This window comes from Dendropsophus ebraccatus, chromosome 6 (assembly GCF_027789765.1).
Source record: "Dendropsophus ebraccatus isolate aDenEbr1 chromosome 6, aDenEbr1.pat, whole genome shotgun sequence".
NCBI classification, from domain to species: domain Eukaryota; kingdom Metazoa; phylum Chordata; class Amphibia; order Anura; family Hylidae; genus Dendropsophus; species Dendropsophus ebraccatus.
Window position 1 is genome coordinate 83,919,844 of NC_091459.1, and position 19,106 is coordinate 83,938,949.

Consider the following 19,106-nt stretch of genomic DNA (forward strand, 5'->3'; position numbering starts at 1 on the left):
GATTAGAAGAGATTATCCGAGAATGCCAACTAATTAAAAAGACGTAATATGACTTGGCTGATGAGTTCTTCTTATTTCTGCCACAAATGCGTTTACACGGAACGATTATCGTGCACGATAACGAGAATTTGCACGATAACAATCGAATTCGAACGATAATCGTACGTGTAAACGCAGCGAACGATTGAACGACGAATGAAGTCGTTCATTTTGATCTTTGAACATGTTCTTAAATCGTCGTTCGCAAACAATTCGCGGATCGTTCTGTGTAAACAGTCGTTTACCGATTTTCCTTTTTTCGAGATAGGCTTAAGCAATCGCAAAATGAATTTTCCGTACGATATATCGTTCCATCTAAACGCTGATCGTTATAAACAAAAATTGTTACTTTGAAATCGTTAATCGTTCTATCGGGCGAATTATCGTTCCGTGTAAACGCAGCATAACTTCACCTTATTATTAAGAGTACTGTTTGCTACTCACTCATGTTGCATAGAGATCTCTTGACCCATTCCACAACAGAGCCTACGAGTCAGTGCAATCTTTGCCTCCTGTACCTTTGTCACTGATCATGGCTGAATAGCCTTAGAAATTATTACTGTTGAAACATGAAAAAATATATGCTACTGTCAGGACAGGGAGGTAGGGATGAGACACGACAGTGAGCCCTAAGCCTGAACCCGCACACTGTCCTTACCTACTTGCCTTAAACAGGTATAAGTGTAACAAAGAACGAGTCAGACAAACAAACACAAAGGAAAGTCAACAAGCCAAAGTCAAAACCAAACAGGCAACGCAGTACAAAATCAGGAAACAATTGGGTAGTCAAAGGTCAGGCGGGAGGTCAGGTAACAGGTCGAGCAAGCAGAGGAACTAGGAACGGGTATCGCAGAAATAGACAGGGAGAGCTGGGATCAGGATAGGAACCTTAATAGCCAGCAGTGAGAGACTGGCTCAGCTTTCTTTTATGAGGATCAAGAGCCCGGTCCTGATCCCCATTGGACCGGCACTCTCATCTTCAAGGTTCCTGACAGGCAGAGGAATATGTCAATCAAAAGACTTGCTCAATTGCAGCAATCAAGTCTAGCAAAGCTCAGTGTAACTCCTGCATTGCCAGAAGCTGAGAAGCCAGGTGTGTCACACAAGAGTAAAAACAGGCCCAGTTCACACCACATGGCAACTGCACATTCCTGACAGCTACATAAAGGCGTTTTTTTTTTTTTACAGACCCATTATCAGCTAAATGAAGGTTAGTAGGAACGCGCGTTCCTCATTGTTGGCCCATATAAAAGGGCCAGCAATAGGCTGATGGACAAAAAAAAACACTTGTTAATTGGCTATGGCAGATCTTTTATGCAGCTATTAAAATTATTGTTATTGGCCTCACATTGCCCTTTGTAAACAAAGGATGTGTGGCCAACGTCATAATATTAGAGGGCTGCATGAATTATCCACCAATCAATGGGATTGGTGCTTGTTATTGGGACCTGCTCAGCTTTTATGAAATGGAAAATCCTATTTGACAAAGGACATCGGTATTTCCTATGGAGGTAGTTGTTTGGATTAACAAATTGCATTTATAAGTGGTAGTTATGGCATTGTGAATATAGTATAGTTTTAGGTGATAATATCACTTTAACCCCTTCCCGACCCATGAGGTATACTATGTATTGTATGGCTTGGGTCAGGTAAGGTAGCATGACAAAGGCCTGGAAGCTGTGCCTGAATCATACCCATCAGTAATGACAGACATCAGAGATGCATAGATTTTTTTTTTTAAATGAGTAACTACCCTAGTTTAGTATGGAGGGGTTCATACTGACATGGAGAATAAATTTAGCTTTTCAGTTTTATGACTTGGTAAACTCAAAAGAAATTATAACCTCACAAATTTGCGTAATTCTTTTTTTTAATTGCACATTGTTTTAATTATTGCCCTACAAATATTTTTTTTTCTTTCTTTGTAATACATTATTGAGTAAAATAAAGGATACCAGTAAAAAGTAAATCGTTATGGGTGAGTAGGAAGAAAATGTAAGCCAAAAATCTTAATTCAGGAAAAGGTTGAAGGAGCTATCCCAGGCTTCAGAAGAACAGTCTGAAGCTATGTTCACACAACGTCAAAAATCGAGAAAAGTGTCAGATTTTAATATTTAAAAAAACATCCGTTATTACCATGATTTAACTGACTGCAATGGCAACGCATTGAAGTCAATGAAAAGACGGACGTCCAATGCACACAATGTATTAAATAACAGACGTTTTTGCCGCGGACATCCAAATAATGAACATGATCATTATTTTCGGACGTCTTTTGCAAATACCGGGCGTTTTTTATTAGTTGTTCACACACCGTTTTTCTTTTTCTACCCTTCTTTCTTTGTTTTTACTATTAAATTCAATGGACTTTTCATTTAAGCCACACCCAAAGTCCAATTAGTAACCCCAAACTAGAATAATGTACCAACAGACGCCATTGCAGGCTAGACAGCTAAATGAAGTCCGTTATTTTAGAACTCAAAATAACAGACGTCATTTTAAAGGGGTAGTGCGGCGGTAAAAAATTATTCACAGAATAACACACATTACAAAGTTATACAACTTTGTAATGTATGTTATGTCTGTGAATGGCCCCCTTCCCCGTGTCCCACCACCCCCACCCGTGTACCCGGAAGTGTAGTGCATTATACATACCTGATCCGTCCGCCATCTTGTGCCAAACGTCATCTTCGGCCGGCCGGCCCGAACACCTCCGATCTTCCCGAGTGCCGGCCGCGTCATCAGCTGCTCAGCCGCGATCATGCTCAGCCAATCGCGGCTGAGCAGCTGATGACGCGGCCGCCACTTGGGAAGATCGGAGGTTTTCGGGCCGGCCGGCCGAAGATGACGTTTGGCACAAGATGGCGGACGCGTGTCGGCATGGATCAGGTATGTATAATGCACTACACTTCCGGGTACATGGGTGGGACACAGGGAAGGGGGCCATTCACAGACATAACATACATTACAAAGTTGTATAACTTTGTAATGTGTGTTATTCTGTGAATAATTTTTTACCGCCGCACTACCCCTTTAAAACGTGGTCTGAACATAGCCTGAACCTGCAGAATTTAGTGGAACTGATTGTTTATTTAATGTGTATAGAGTTGTCCCAACTCTCTAAGAAAGAGCAAATCCAGGAAATGAGGCATGCACTCTACAAAACCTGAGAAGTGTTGCCCAGCCATGTGTCAGGATGTTAATATGCCCAGTCCTGAGAGGAAAGCTGTTGCCAGTGCTGTCTGTCAGTGTTTGGTTGCCGTCTCCCAATAGGTCAATATCTAGGGTGTATGGCTATCCCAATAGCGAGAGAAAGGAGGGGGAGATGTGAGAAAGCTGACACAACCAGGAGCAGATCTATGTCAAATTCTGCAGCCAGATAGGTGAAAGAGTTATAGAGACCCCACTGCATCAACATGATACAAAAACTGTCACTGTTCTCCTAACTGTCAACATCTAAATCAACAGTATATGTGAAGTAAAGCAAGTTTGCAATATACATTCATTTTTTCATGTTGTTAAAAAAAAGCTAGACTTTTTCCATGTTTTCCATGATAATTAAAAAAAAATAATGAATGTAAATTGCAAACCTGCTTTATATCACATCTAGTGCTGATTTCGGTTTTGAAAGTTATGATGACAGGGACACTTTAAAGTATTATTAGGGGCATAAGATATATTTTACAATAAAATGTGAGTGTTTTATAAATAAAATAGAAGGCATACTCCCCTTCCCCTATTCCCCAGCAGATGCTGTTCTGGTTTCTCCTGGTCACCGCTGTGCAGTTTACTGCTGCTTTCATATCCTGATGATGTTCGTTTGTGCAGGAAATACCAGCTCAGCCAATCACTGGCCCCAGAGGAGACCCATCTCAGCCAGTGATTGGTCATTTCCTGCACAAATGAAACTTCATAGGAAGAAGTAGGGAGCAATGGTTAACTGCAGTGACTAGGAGATATGTGAACTGCATGTGTGGGGGATCAAAGCAGGTGAGTATGCCTATTTTTTTCTTCTTAAATCCCCCCAACTGAATTTAAAATATTTTTTGTTTAATGATCAGGATCTTCTGAATGGAGACAAACAGGGAATCTGGGAAAGTTTAAGTACTTTTTCCAGTGCTGTATTTAAAGTATATGGTTTATTAATTTAGTAGCTTATGGCATTTTAGATATATACTGCAATTTGCATCTGGCAGGGAGCAGTAGAATCTCCATTGTATTTTTACTATATTATTCCTCTATCACAGTCACACAAACTGATGCTCCAGGACCAGTTTTATCGGAATCCAATTAAACTAACAATATGCTTGGGGAGGAAGCTAAAGTGCCTGGAAGAAGAAATTCTATGCAGATGGTCCCATGGTCAGAATCAAACCCGTTATCCCAGAGCTGTAAGACAGATTAATGTAATGTGCCATATGAAATAGTAGCATAAGAGCTGTTAGCTGGAGGTTTCATTGTCCTTACAGCAAATAACCACAAAAACCAATGAAATCTAGTGATCAAAACGGTGTGTATTTGTAGCTGGAGCTCTATATAAGCACATCACAAACCTCAACTGTGTCTTTCGTTGGCTAAGTCAATGTGCCTGCTGTTCTATTAATCATTGGTGACATTTTAGTTCCACCCATCCTCTAAAATGTAGCCCATTCTGTGAAGTCAGAATTACAGCTTAATGAAGCGTTAACTTGTTTATCCTGGACTGACTTGCCTCTAGAGTATTTGAGTATTTACCGATTTCCCTATAAAGGTGCCTGATAAACAGAGTACGAAAAGCCTAGGTATAAAAATAATTGTTGTTTCATGGTTGCTCAATGTGCTTAAAATATAATGTGTAACAATAACCCTACAATAAATAACATTAGACTGAGAGACTATAAAAATATCTGTATTTGCACCAATGCCTCTATTTAATATTAGGCCCAGACTGCCCCTAGGCCCTGGCAGCAGAACATTTATACCCGGGTGGATAGGATTGGGGATGAGTTAATGCTACTGATATGGGTGATCTGTCCCAGGATTCACCATTGCTGGATCTTTGTCCGTTCTGCTTTCTCTCCCTTACTGCTGCCACGTTGTTCCCTCAACAATGGTCCATAGTGGCCACCCACATGCTCCGCCTGCAACTTACATGGCCTGTGCGTGCATCTCTCATGTGTACTCCACCAGTCCTGGTTCACTATATTCTGTTTAAGGCTTGCATTCCTAATTTTTTTAGCTGTGTTATTTTATTGCATTCCTGATCTCGCGCGGTAAACTGTGTAAGTGCAAAAAAATGCCAAAGTGCAAAATTGCTGATTTTTGGTTACATCAAATCCAGGAATATTGTAATAAAAAGCGATCAAAAAGTTTCATATATGCAAGCAAGCTACTGATAGTAAGTACAGATCATGGTGCAAACAATGACACCTCACACAGCCCCATAGACCAAATGATAAAAACTTTTTTTTTTAAAGGTTTTAATTTTATAAAAGCGTTCAGTAAAATCAAAGTTATATAAGTAGCATTGTAATCCTACTGACTTAAGGAACATATATAACATACTATACAAAAAAAACCCGAATTGAAAAAAGAATTTGTTTTTTTCTTCTCAATTTCACTGTGCAAATCATTTTTTTTCCGGTTTCTCTGCAAGTTTTATGGAAAAATTAAGCCTGTATGGTATCGCAAAAAATAAGGGCTCATTTGGGTCTGTAGGTGAAAAAATGCAAGTGCCATGGCCTTTTAAACACGAGGAGGAAAAAACAAAAGTGCTAAAATGAAAATTGGCCTGGCCTTGAAAGGGTTGACCCTTACTGGGCTGAATCTTCTGCTACTCACATGCACCACCTACTATATCTGCTTTCTGCTACTGACTGCTTACCCCACACCAGACTGTGTTGTGTTTTTGCTAATGCCACCAAGCTGCTGTCCTGTTTCACCGCTATGTTCAGGGCCAAACATGAAGAAAAAAAATATGTAGTGGGCCTCTGGAAGCAGATTACCGCATCCTTGAGTGGGATAAAAGGGGAAAACCTAGAGCGTAGTTAGACTGGCCCTAAGTCAAACCAGCTAGGATGCACAGCGGGTCCACATCTGTTGGTGTGTTACATGACTGAAAATAACTAGAAGATTGTGATACGGGGGGGTGATATGTCTGTAGGGGGTCTGTCTTTGAGCTCCATGAAGGCCTCTAACCATGTCATATATAACTTGGGAAACTTGTCTCTAAGGTAATGAGCCAGACAGTTAGCTTGAAGCTCCTAGCTAAAGCTATATGAGTCTGACACCAATGAGTTGATGTGGCATATGGTGACATCATATTTTATACGATCGGTATACACTGTACATACTATCTAGTTATGCAGGTAACATGATATATTGTGTATTTTCGCAATCCACTTACACTACAGTATGGAAACAGGTGTAGTTGTAACCCCACCACCCATATTATATAGTATATTGTTATAAACACTGTAGTTTATAGAAGTTTGGAGCACTTATTGGAAGGTGTCTCCATGTTATAGAGCCACAGCTACGGAAAAACAAAAACCGGAACCCTTTAATTGAGTTCTGTTTATATGGCAAGGGGGCAATGCCTCTCACATGAGGTCATCTCAGACACAGATCAGTATCTCCATTAAAGCAATTACATTTTTATCTCTCGGAAACTTTCACATCTTCTAGAGTCATGCATGACTGAGATTAGCCCATGGAATGTGCATAATGTAGACACCATCCCCAGTCCACAGGTTATCAGCATAGAGCACAGAACTGATTTGGTTCAGCAAATGGAATTAAATGAAGCTTGACCATACGCATCTTGTGCAAGAATGTCAGCAGCGCTGTCCTGGTCATATCGTTTCCAGCTGCAAGGTACTTTATTTTTTTTTTTTTCCCCCAGACTGGATAACATGCTGCAGAAATGGATGACTAGGAATATGATTCCTATCAGATGGGTGTTTGAACATATCTTAATAGAGTTGGATTTTATCTTTCACTTCCCTGAGCTTTTGGTTGAATCTAAATTTCACTCCATGATCATGCAATCACAAGAGATATATGGTCTGAAAAAAATCTGGATTTTTCTATTTATACTTAATGTAATTTCTGTTATTATTTCCCAACAGTAAATTGTTTGTTCTTTGCATATTCAATAATGCCCTGTGTATTCAGACCCTGACCCTGTGCCACGGATTTATTTAAGCAGTACAGTATTCCATTACATGTATTGGGATTATTTCTGGTTTCTAGCAGATTTTATGATGACCTCATTGTCCCTAGAATACTAGAGGAAGTAAACAGTATCGTATCTTTGCTTAATAATTGACTTCCAGCAAAGGCGGCAGCAGAATGCTGACTTCCCCACATGTTAAAGGGTAAGGAAGAGGGGTATGAATGGAATGTTAGCTAAGCAATGCATTTCACTCTCCTACAGAGCAGCTGGCTAATCCTCTGTGATTTATTCCTGAGGAATTAAACTGAGAAGCAGGGGAAGCTGGCAAAGGATAATGTGTTTGTTTTGATCCAGTAAGTTCCTGAGGCCTCCCTTCATATGCAGTACATCTCAACTGAGCTTTCACTCATTAGTCTTTAGACTTTAATGATAACACATTGATATTTACATATTGTTTGTATTCAAACCAATAAATGTAAAGCATTACGTTGTATCGTATATCAATCTCTGAACACAAACGTAAAGGTTATATTCACCAGTGAACACCATTTTACATACATCAGCAATCCACCATTAGGCCATGTTCACACACTATTTTCACATTAAACAACGGCTGTTTAATTGCATTGATCAATTACATTACAGTGTATGGAATCACAGCCCTAGTGTATACACACAGTGGTTCTCTGCGGCCGTACAAAGTAACTGACAGATCTATTTTATGTGGCCGTACAAGATAGCCTGTACTCACAGTGTAAAGTACGGCTCCAGCTGTACGTTACACTGTGGCCTATGGCAAAATGACACCGGAACGTGCCTGCATTCCAGTTACAATAAAGTGATGTTCATCGGCCAGGTGACACATAATAATGGCTGTTGTCTTAACCTGTGTGAACATGGCCTTAAGTTGTAAATTCCCAATGTTGCGCTGTGATGATAAAAGATTAAAATGTACTTAAACTTTTATGTCATGATGTCATCTGTTGTGATGAAGCTATGAGTTGCTGTGTAACCCTATCCTTAATGTGTCACTGTCATTATAACTTTTAAAATCCAAATTAACAGTAGATGTGATATAAAGCAAGTTTGTAATTTACATTCATTTTTGGAGAAAACGGCACTTCCTGTTTTCTGACTCCTTTATTCTCAAGAAACAGGAAACAGTCAGAAAACAGGACGTCCTGTGTCTCCCAGGCCCATCTGAGCGCTCACCGAGAGAAGGCAGTCATGTGATTGATGGACACATTGGGCTGTGACTCTCTTTACTGGACAGAATTCCTGTGTTTAGTCTGTTCTTTCAACCAGCACAAGTCAGAAAATCTGCCTTCAGAAGACTGGACCTGGATTTCTGGTAAGTTCAGCTTTGTTTTACGGTTGATTTACATTTTTAAAGTTATAACAACAGTGACACTTTAAAGGCTGTGGTCATCTTTGCAAGGCATTTATTTATATTCTTGCTTATATTTATATGTAACATTGTGCAAAAACACTTTCTCCATGTTTATTAAGAGATTTGCTTAGTTTCTCTTTTACAGCCTCTATCGTTTACTGTGTGAGTGCTATACTTCTACATATCCTATGTGACTGTCCCCTGGAAACTGCCTTTTGTTTGTTTTTCTTCATATCTACAACAGAAGATTCTCACAATCTGAGCTGGTATGAACCCCCTTCCCTTCACTACTGTTAATTCTAACAATGAGAAGGTAGAAATAATAATAATAATTTTTATTTATATAGCGCCAACAGATTCCGCAGCACAATTCTGGGGTACTTACATAGACAGAAATCAGACATTACAGAGATATACATATACAGTAGTTATCCATTCAAGAGGAGTGAGGTCCCTGCTCGCATGCATGAGCTTACACACTATCGGGAGGGGGTACATAGGTAATACATCTTGCATTAGAGTAACCAGTGCACAAAGAAGCATTGGTGCAAAGGTGTTCATAGTTTTAATTTTTTTTTTTTTTAAGGATTAGAAGAAAATGGCTGCTTTTCAGATGCTTCATGTGTGCATAGTTTGTGTTATACTACAGCTTATCTCATTAGTATCTAAAGATACCAAGTGTCTAATTTATCATACAGCATGAGCCACCAAAATATATGTAACTCGTTTGTAGCATCCTTCTAATCCTTTGGGATTTCTGGTACTGAGCAGTCATTTCCTGTCCGCTCAGCATGCCAGCAGATGTTTTGAGGAAGAGGACTGTGGACGACACCAGGCATCCTGCCATGACACTGGGCATCCTGCTGTGAAGCGGGATAGATAAGTTTACACCTCTATGTTCCCTGTACACCTATGTTTCCTGTAAACCTGGCAGCATCATAAATTATCATTTTTCACCAGACAACCCCTTTAACAAACGGATTATTTATAGTACTTGTGTGCTTTTATGGGGAATAGGGGCTAACTGGTCAATGTACTATAGACCAGTGCTTCTCAAACAGTAAGGCGCCCCCTAGTTGCTGGGGAGGTGACTATAAGCTGCACAGCCCTTTCCCTGACTGCAACATCCTCTGGTTTAGGAACATTATTGACCTATTTTATACTTATTTTAATACAGAGTGGTATACAGAGTTTAGGAGACAAATGAAGGGTTGACTGAGCAATAGTTTTTATATTTTTATGGACTTCCACCATAGCGGGCAGATGGGGGTGCAGCAGTTATCATGATTTAAGCCTGCTCACAGGCGGAAATCATGATCCAAATCTACATCTGCTGGAGGCAGGAGTATATTTGGTATGCTGGGCGCAGGCATGCGCCTCTTAGTGAATCCAGCTGTGGAAAAGAGGGCAGGATCTAATTTAAGATCGGCGTACTTGTAAATCCCCCACTATGTGATGTTATTAGATACTTGCACTAAGGCCACAGACCCCAAGTGTTTTACCTGGTGCCGAGGATCTACTGGCACCATTGATTGGTACATTAATTGGCATCCAAATATTTCCCCTCTGGTCCCCCGGAGGCTTTTAGAGGAGCCATGCAAAAAAAGGAGAGAAACTCTTGAAGCATGCATGCATTTGGTTTGGACAATGGTTATAAAGTATTTATTGCAATACCTAAACAGGTAGTAGTAAACATGACATAACACTCGCATTTTGTACTGGGCTCAACAAGAAGCTGCACACAAAATCTAATAATGGAACCCTGGGCATGATCTCTCTGGAGTCCTCTGTATCTTTAAGGCGTCTTAAAATTCAATCTCTACAAATGACTAACAACAGAACATGTCACTTTTTGCCATTCTCATTTGTTATAAGGTCGTGACATCCGTACAGCTGGGGGTTGTGAGTATGTGTTTGCTATTTATCTTGAGACACAAAATTGCTCCTTAGATTTTCTGCCTTTTCCTCTAACCAATTCATGTCATAGTGATTTCTACCAATTTTACAAGTTACTTTTTATAGCAGTGTCAAGGATTTGCAAATAAAAATACTATTTCATAGCCATGAATATCGCATTTGGCATTTACATGCAAGTGAGGGTGAGAAATAACAGGTTTGGCGTGTGAAAATAAACAGGCTTTTATTTTTAGCCATCATATGATATAGAACACTAACAGTTCTATCCATCAATGTCACATCAGTCAAGCAAATTATCACATTTAAAGAAACAGACTTCAGTAGGAATTATACTGTGGTCATTTATTTCTGGTTACAGGGCTTGGGTTGCCCCTCCCCAGTGTCAGACTGGGGTATCTGGGGCCCACCAGAGGAAATGATCCTGGGGGCCTACCAATGAAGAACCAGTGAGAAAAGACATGGCAGTCAGTGTTAGGCTGCATTCACACGTTCAGTGTTTTTCCCGGTCCGTGATTGTGGTCCGGCAGTTACCTCCGTGATCCGTGCAAAACAGTCCGTTTTGCATCCATGTCCGTTTTTTTCACGGATCTGTGTTAAAGCATTTTAAATTACATTGATTACATCACATCCGTGTTTTTCACGGATGAACACGGATGTCACATCAGTGTACATCCGTGAAAAACACGGATCTCATTGATTTCTATGAGGAATCCTTTCCGTGCATCCATTCCGAGTAATGACATGTCCTATTTTTTAAGGGAACGGATCACGGATCCGTGAAATCATGGAACATCTCAATAGCCCAATAGAAAGCAATGGACTGTAAAATTGTCCGTGCGCATGGATCCGTGGTCCAGTTCGGCACTGCTCCTCCCTCTAATAATACCTATCTATCTAATAATAATAATATTCTTTGCTACATAAATTCAGCATTTTTTTGTTTTTGGGTATATTAATTTAGTTGTAGTAGTATAACAACTTCATGCTTACAAGTAGACACTGATCATCCCAGACTTATAGATTTTTTTGCATTTTGACAAATTTTAAATATATAAATAAATGTACATGCAAAAATATTCAACTTGACCTACAAGTATATCTATATTAGTTGACATGAGAATACCCCTATAAATACCGGCCATACTATCATATTAGCTGATGTGAATATATAACCAATATGGTTTCATAGTTGTGACATCACTGTAGATACATGCAAGATAATTAAGATTTTCTGGTCATGTGGCAGACACACAGGTGCCTGGCTCATAACATGACCACTCAGATACCTGTACTGTTACTGTTATCAGTACTGGACCTTTGTATCAATCACATGACTAGGACAAAGTTTTATAAACTAGAATTAAATAGCAAAGTCTATAAATATCTATAAAAGCTCCAAAAAGTAACAAAAAACTCTTGAAACTGGAGTCTCATTTTGCTTATAAAAAAGTATTTTTTGAGCCTCTAAATACAGTCAAAATATACAGCCCTTCATAACGGTCTATGATCACCTAAGGCATGATGGACCCATCCAAGAAACAATGGAATATATACTATGTAACTTCAACTTTCTTGTCCATATTTGATCATTCATAAATCTATAGAGGTATATACTGTACATACCTCTAGGTAACCTATGCTGTATATACATAGCACTTTATAAATAAACCAGGGTTTGTAAAGAATTATTACGTTTTTGCTAGAAATGAACCATGTGTTGTACAGAGCAGCTTTAGCTAGTTTAGTTGCTTATATTTAGACATTTCTGGAGGCAGTATGAGGCTTCCGCTATACAATCTGCTACTCCTAAAATAACATGGACAGCTGGACTTTAAATACTCTATGTATTCTGTGCTACTGAACATGAGTTCAATTGCTGAGTCAACAGAAACAGGCTGCATACATTATGAGTAATGCCCTGAGAAAAATAAAATAAAGGATCTTGATTATTTTAACATAAAGTTATATGAAGCTAAATTATATCTTCATCAGCATTGAACTTGCTAATATGTCACTAATGTGCACAGGGAGGATAAAGGTACGTTTCTTATGCTCATCCTTGTTGCTGGTTCCATTATATTAGAATTTTATCTCCTATGCTAATGAAGCGTTTTAGTGCACTAGGGGGTGGGACTACCTTCCTCAGTGCACCTATATGACACCAACCAGCTCTGCTGGTATTCATTAGAAGGGACGGGCCACCTGGGTTGAATCAGTCCACTGGGGGGCTGATAGACTTGGGATATCAGGGAAACGGCACCGAGGATGAAGGTAAGAAACTTATAGGGACATATAAGCAGGTTAGATACTTCTAACTTGCTTATCGTTTACCTTTAATTTTGTAAACGTTTAATTAGTTTTAGAAGAATACACATTGATGGAGGTAAGGAATCCTAGAGGAAAAAGCCTATATCCATTTTGCCTATGTGATAATTCCTTCATATTCTCAAGATCTTTGCTGGTTGCCATTGAATGTAGACCTTACCTTACTAGGGAATAGAAATCTGTCCTTGTCATATAATGATTGCACTAGTACACAGCTGATAATAGTTGCAGTACAGTTATTAGAGCAATGTATTTGTGAAGGTTGATCACTAAAGCCCCTATTTAATTAGTACAAGGCTCGATTAATCGGGATCGCTCATGCAGCGCATGACCAATAATGTAAATGGGTACATAAATGATGTCATCAGTTAACAAATAATTATTTGCTCATTCATTGGCTGATCGCTGGCCCAAATGGTTCTAGGTAAAAGGACCTTAAAGTGAATCTGTCAGCTGCCATTCATATTCCATATCCACAATTATTGACCACACTATGAAATGTGGTGTTTTAGTAGTATACAATTCATGGACTTTTGCATAGATTGATAGCAATCCGTGTTACAACTGTAGTTCCGTACATAGACCCAACCTTTTTTTGGGTGATGGAGCACGGCCATGTACACATGTACAGACGTGTGAATGGGGAAATTGAAATGTATTGGTTTCCAGATGACTATCAAGCAAAGATATGGATGGGAGCGAAGAGTCAAATATAAGCATTTTCTACATTCTGGAAGTACGGACATATATATATACACTCACCGGCCACTTTATTAGGTACACCATGCTAGTAACGGGTTGGACCCCCTTTTGCCTTCAGAACTGCCTCAATTCTTCGTGGCATAGATTCAACAAGGTGCTGGAAGCATTCCTCAGAGATTTTGGTCCGTATTGACATGATGGCATCACACAGTTGCCGCAGATTTGTCGGCTGCACATCCATGATGCGAATCTCCCGTTCCACCACATCCCATTGGATTGAGATCTGGTGACTGTGGAGGCCATTTGAGTACAGTGAACTCATTGTCATGTTCAAGCAGAAATCGAGACTCATCAGACCAGGCAATGTTTTTCCAATCTTCTACTGTCCAATTTCGATGAGCTTGTGCAAATTGTAGCCTCAGTTTCCTGTTCTTAGCTGAAAGGAGTGGCACCCGGTGTGGTCTTCTGCTGCTGTAGCCCATCTGCCTCAAAGTTCGACGTACTGTGCGTTCAGAGTTGCTCTTCTGCCTACCTTGGTTGTAACGGTTGGCTATTTGAGTCACTGTTGCCTTTCTATCAGCTCGAACCAGTCTGCCCATTCTCCTCTGACCTCTGGCATCATCAAGGCATTTCCGCCCACAGAACTGCCGCTCACTGGATGTTTTTTCTTTTTCGGACCATTCTCTGTAAACCCTAGAGATGGTTGTGTGTGAAAATCCCAGTAGATCAGCAGTTTCTGAAATACTCAGACCAGCCCTTCTGGCACCAACAACCATGCCACGTTCAAAGGCACTCAAATCACCTTTCTTCCCTATACTGATGCTCGGTTTGAACTGCAGGAGATTGTCTTGACCATGTCTACATGCCTAAATGCACTGAGTTGCCGCCATGTGATTGGCTGATTAGAAATTAAGTGGTAATGTGCAGATGGACAGGTGTACCTAATAAAGTGGCCAGTGAGTGTGTATATATATATATATATATATATATATATATATATATATATATATATATATACACACACACACACACAGTATATATATATATATATATATATATATATATATATATATACACACACACAGTATATATATATATATATATATATATATATATATATATATATATATATATATTGTAGGCAACCAGCAGGAAAAATAGTGGAAGGTAGATATGTGCCAAGCAGGTTATTGTGCTCTGTATGGAAGTTTCAGGGAGTTCAGGGTTGCCAGTCCGCTTGTACATCCCAGACTTTCCACATATCTGAATTGCAGCAGGAGAACTACAATGTATGTGCCACAGAGGTCCTGGGACTCTGTGGGGGAAAGACAGCAGTTCGTGGTCAGTAACTATAGGTTACTGACATTTGCTATTTAGTATAGCTGCTGTGTGGCTAAAATGGGCTGTCTTTCTTGGAACGGCTGTAGCGTGGGTGGGAGGCCGTTCCCATATTCCGGTCCAGGCTTTACTGGGTTTTTTAAAAGCCTCTGACTTGGTGCATGAGGTGTGGAGAGACAACCTGCTGAGAGTGTTTGATTGAGTTGATCCACAGTGAATCTGGCAGACAGGAGCTGGAGAGAGAAGCCCTGCAACAGAGCTGCTACAGACTTGCTGGTCTGAATAAGGACATAACTACACGGTGGTGTGTATATGCTTTCTGTTAATGTTCCTGAAAGTCAACTGCTTTGTGTTTGAAGCTAGAACGGCTGCTGTAAAAGCCTCATGCTGGACTATTTTTTTTCTGGTTTGTTACCAATAAACGTTTTTTAGTTGCATCCAAAGCCTGCTTGTGCCTACCTCTGGTGACGCTAATTCCCACACATGGTGGAGGATGCGGGCATTTGGTTGCTAATGGTAACAACTGCATGATTTTGGTGAATTCAGTAATCAGCATATGTCCTGGGTAAAAGCTGCTGCAACTCTGCCAAGCCAGTCCCCTGCTATGGAGGAGCTCTGCAAGCAACTGGTGGAGGCCAATGCTGCCCAGAAAGAAACAAATCGTTTGTTGCTGGAACAAATTGCAGTCCTCAGGGACAATGTTTCTGCTCAGAGCACAGAGGACTTATCTGGGCTCATACATGTGAAAAAGGCAGTGCAACGCGCCTTGCAAAAGATGACCCAGGACGATGATGTAGAGGCTTATCTGGCAGTTTTTGAGAGACTTGCTGAAAGAGAAAAACTCCCTGCTGCAGTATGGACTGAGGTTCTGGCACCTTACTTGATTGGGGAGCCTCAAAAAGCATACTTTGATTTGACTGCAGAGCAAGCCAAGGACTATGACCTCCTTAAAGCTGAGATTATGGCCCGGCTGGGAGTCACCTTAGCAGTTCGGGCTCGCAGAGTCCATGATTGGCGGTTTGAGAAACATAAGCCGCCTCGCTCTCAGTTGTTTGACCTGCTACACCTGGTGCGCAAGTGGCTACAACCAGAGTTTCTGGATCCCTCAGCAATTGTTGACCGGATCGTTATGGACCGCTACACAAGTGGACTTCCTAGAGACATTAATCGCTGGGTTTCCCAGGGAGACCCCAAATCACTGGATGAGCTGATTTCCTTAGTGGAACGTTATACCACTGCAGAGAACTATCTGGGGCCTGAAGGTAAACTCCAACACTCCATGGGGCGCTCCGGGGATCGCTTTCAGAGGACAAATGCCAAAGCCTACTCGGCTGACCAGGAGAGCCGAGCCAGCCGACCAACTCAGGGTGGTACACCTAAAGGAGAAAGGTTTGTTGGCCCAGGAAAGGTACCCTTGGGTAGCCGAGCAGACGTACGTTGTTGGAGGTGTCAGCAACAGGGGCATATTGCAGCGCACTGTCCTCAGCAAGAGGAACCAATGGAGTGTGGTGCCACCCGTCGCCTCTCCATGTTTGCCCATCCTGCTTGCAGCGCTACACCCCTGCATGAACATGGCCCCCAAGAGAGCCAACTTTGGGTAAATGGGGTCAGTGTTGTCGCCCTGTTGGACTCTGGCAGTCTGGTCACCCTCTTAAGAGCTTCTATTCCCCATGTTCTGTTATCTCCAGGAAAACGGGTGGGGGTGGTTTGCATTCATGGGGACATTAAGCACTATCCTCTTGCCAAAGTGACTATAGAGACTGGCTGCGGGACACTAAACCATGAGGTGGGTGTGGTGAAAGACTTGCTACATCCTCTGGTTGTGGGCCGGGACTTTCCGTTATTCTGGGAACTCTGGTCTCAGCCCCAAGGTGTGTCTGAAAATGTCTTGTGTCCCCAATCTCTCAGTCCGATTCCCCTAGATGAAGATGTCCAAAGTGATGCAGTAGGGGTGACCCCTAATATACCGGACAATTTTCCCTTAGCAGTGTTGGCTGGGGATGAGGGTGAGATGTCTACTTCTGAGCAAAACGTTCCTGAACTAGAGGTATCACGAGAGAATTTTGGAACTGCTCAGTTGCGAGACCTCACCCTAAAAAATGCTTGGGAAAGTGTAACAGTACTAAATGAGGTTCCACAAGAGCCTGATGCTGAGAAAAGGTTTCCACACTTTTCTGTCCAAAATAATTTGTTGTATCGTGTCAATAAGGTACGGGAAGAATTAATAGAGCAATTGTTGGTGCCAGTGCCTTATAGGAGGATGGTACTAGAAATGGCACACAGTCATGTGCTAGGGGGTCACTTGGGGGCAGAAAAAACACAAGAGCGAGTCCTGCAAAGGTTTTATTGGCCAGGCTGTTATCAGGAAATTGTGAAGTTTTGTAGGTCCTGCCCAACGTGTCAATTAACTGCTCCTATGTCCCATTTCCGGAACCCTTTAGTCCCCCTACCAATAATTGAAGTACCATTTGAGAGGATAGCGATGGATTTGGTAGGCCCATTGCTAAAGTCTGCCCGGGGTCACCAATATATTTTGGTAGTGTTGGACTATGCCACCAGGTACCCTGAGGCCATTCCCCTGAGAAATACCTCCTCAAAATGCATTGCCCGGGAGTTAGTTCACATTTTTTCTAGGACTGGCTTGCCAAAAGAATTTCTAACTGACCAAGGTACGCCTTTTATGTCCAGGGTGATGAAGGACTTATGTAAACTGCTGAAAATTAAACAGCTTAGAACCTCTGTTTATCATCCTCAAACAGACGGCTTAGTAGAGAGGTTCAATAAAACCTTGAAAGGAATGTTGAGAAAGGTAGTAGAAAAGGATGGGAGGGACTGGGATTGTCTGCTGCCATACCTCCTGTTCTCCATCCGGGAGGTCCCTCAGTCTTCCACGGGCTTCTCCCCATTTGAATTGATATATGGGAGACACCCCAGGGGTCTGCTAGATATTGCCAAAGAATCTTGGGAGAGTGAGGCTACCCCTTACAGAAGTGTGATAGATCATGTCACCCAAATGCAGGATCGCATCAGCAGTGTTATGCCCATTGTGAGGGAACACATGAAAAGGGCCCAGGAGTCCCAGAGCAGGATATATAATAGGGCAGCTAGGGTGAGACAATTTAACCCTGGTGATCGTGTACTGGTGCTTGTTCCCACAGTTGAGAGTAAGTTCCTAGCAAAGTGGCAGGGTCCTTATGAAGTGATGGAGAAGGTTGGAGTGGTAAATTATAAAATCCATCAGCCAGGGAAAAGAAAACCTATTCAACTGTACCACATAAACTTAATTAAACCTTGGCATGATAGAGAGTCCTTGGTAGTGTCCCTGACATCCCAACTTGACACTCACTCAGATATTGGGAAGGTTACCATTGGTGATGCCCTGTCCAAACCCCAAAAACAGGAAGCTTGGGAGTTACTACAGCGTAATAGGGATATGTTTACCGACCTTCCAGGTACTACAGATGTTGTTCAACATGAGGTAATTACCGACCCTGGGGTGAAAATACACGTTAAGCCATACCGAATTCCAGAGGCCCGGAGACAAGCTGTCTCTGATGAGGTAAAGCGCATGTTAGCCCTACAGGTTATTGAAGAGTCCAAAAGCGGTTGGTCTAGCCCCATTGTATTGGTCCCTAAGCCAAATGGGACCTGGCGATTCTGTAATGACTTCCGCAGACTAAACGAGGTCTCTAAGTGGGATTCCTACCCCATGCCCAGGGTGGATGAGTTAATCGAAAGGTTGGGGCCAGCCAGGTACATTACTACTCTCGACCTCACCAAAGGTTACTGGCAGATTCCCCTTTCAGAAGAGGCAAAGGAGAAAACTGCCTTCTCCACCCCAGAGGGGCTATTTCAGTATACTAGGATGCCGTTTGGTTTACAAGGGGCCCCAGCTACCTTTCAGAGAGCAATGGACAAGGTTTTGAAGCCTCATACCAGGTACGCAGCGGCCTATTTAGACGATATTGTGGTCTTTAGCAGTGACTGGGAATCCCATCTGAGCAAGGTACAGGCAGTACTTGATTCACTCAGGGAAGCTGGGTTTACTGCTAACCCTGAGAAGTGTGCTGTTGGCTTAGAGGAGGCTCGCTATTTGGGCTATATTGTTGGTAAGGGTACAATAAGGCCCCAAATAAACAAAGTAGAAGCGATTCAGAGTTGGCCCCAGCCTCTTACGAAAAAACAGGTAAGGGCGTTCCTAGGGATAGTGGGCTACTATCGTAGGTTTGTGCCAAATTT

At 41.5% G+C, this 19,106-nt stretch overlaps 1 protein-coding gene across 1 annotated transcript in view; it reads right to left on the reverse strand.

Annotated features, from left to right (window-relative positions):
• The window catches only part of SCHIP1 (schwannomin interacting protein 1), a 116,399-nt gene that overhangs the window by 89,038 nt on the left and 8,255 nt on the right, over positions 1-19,106 (reverse strand). The window lies entirely within an intron of this gene.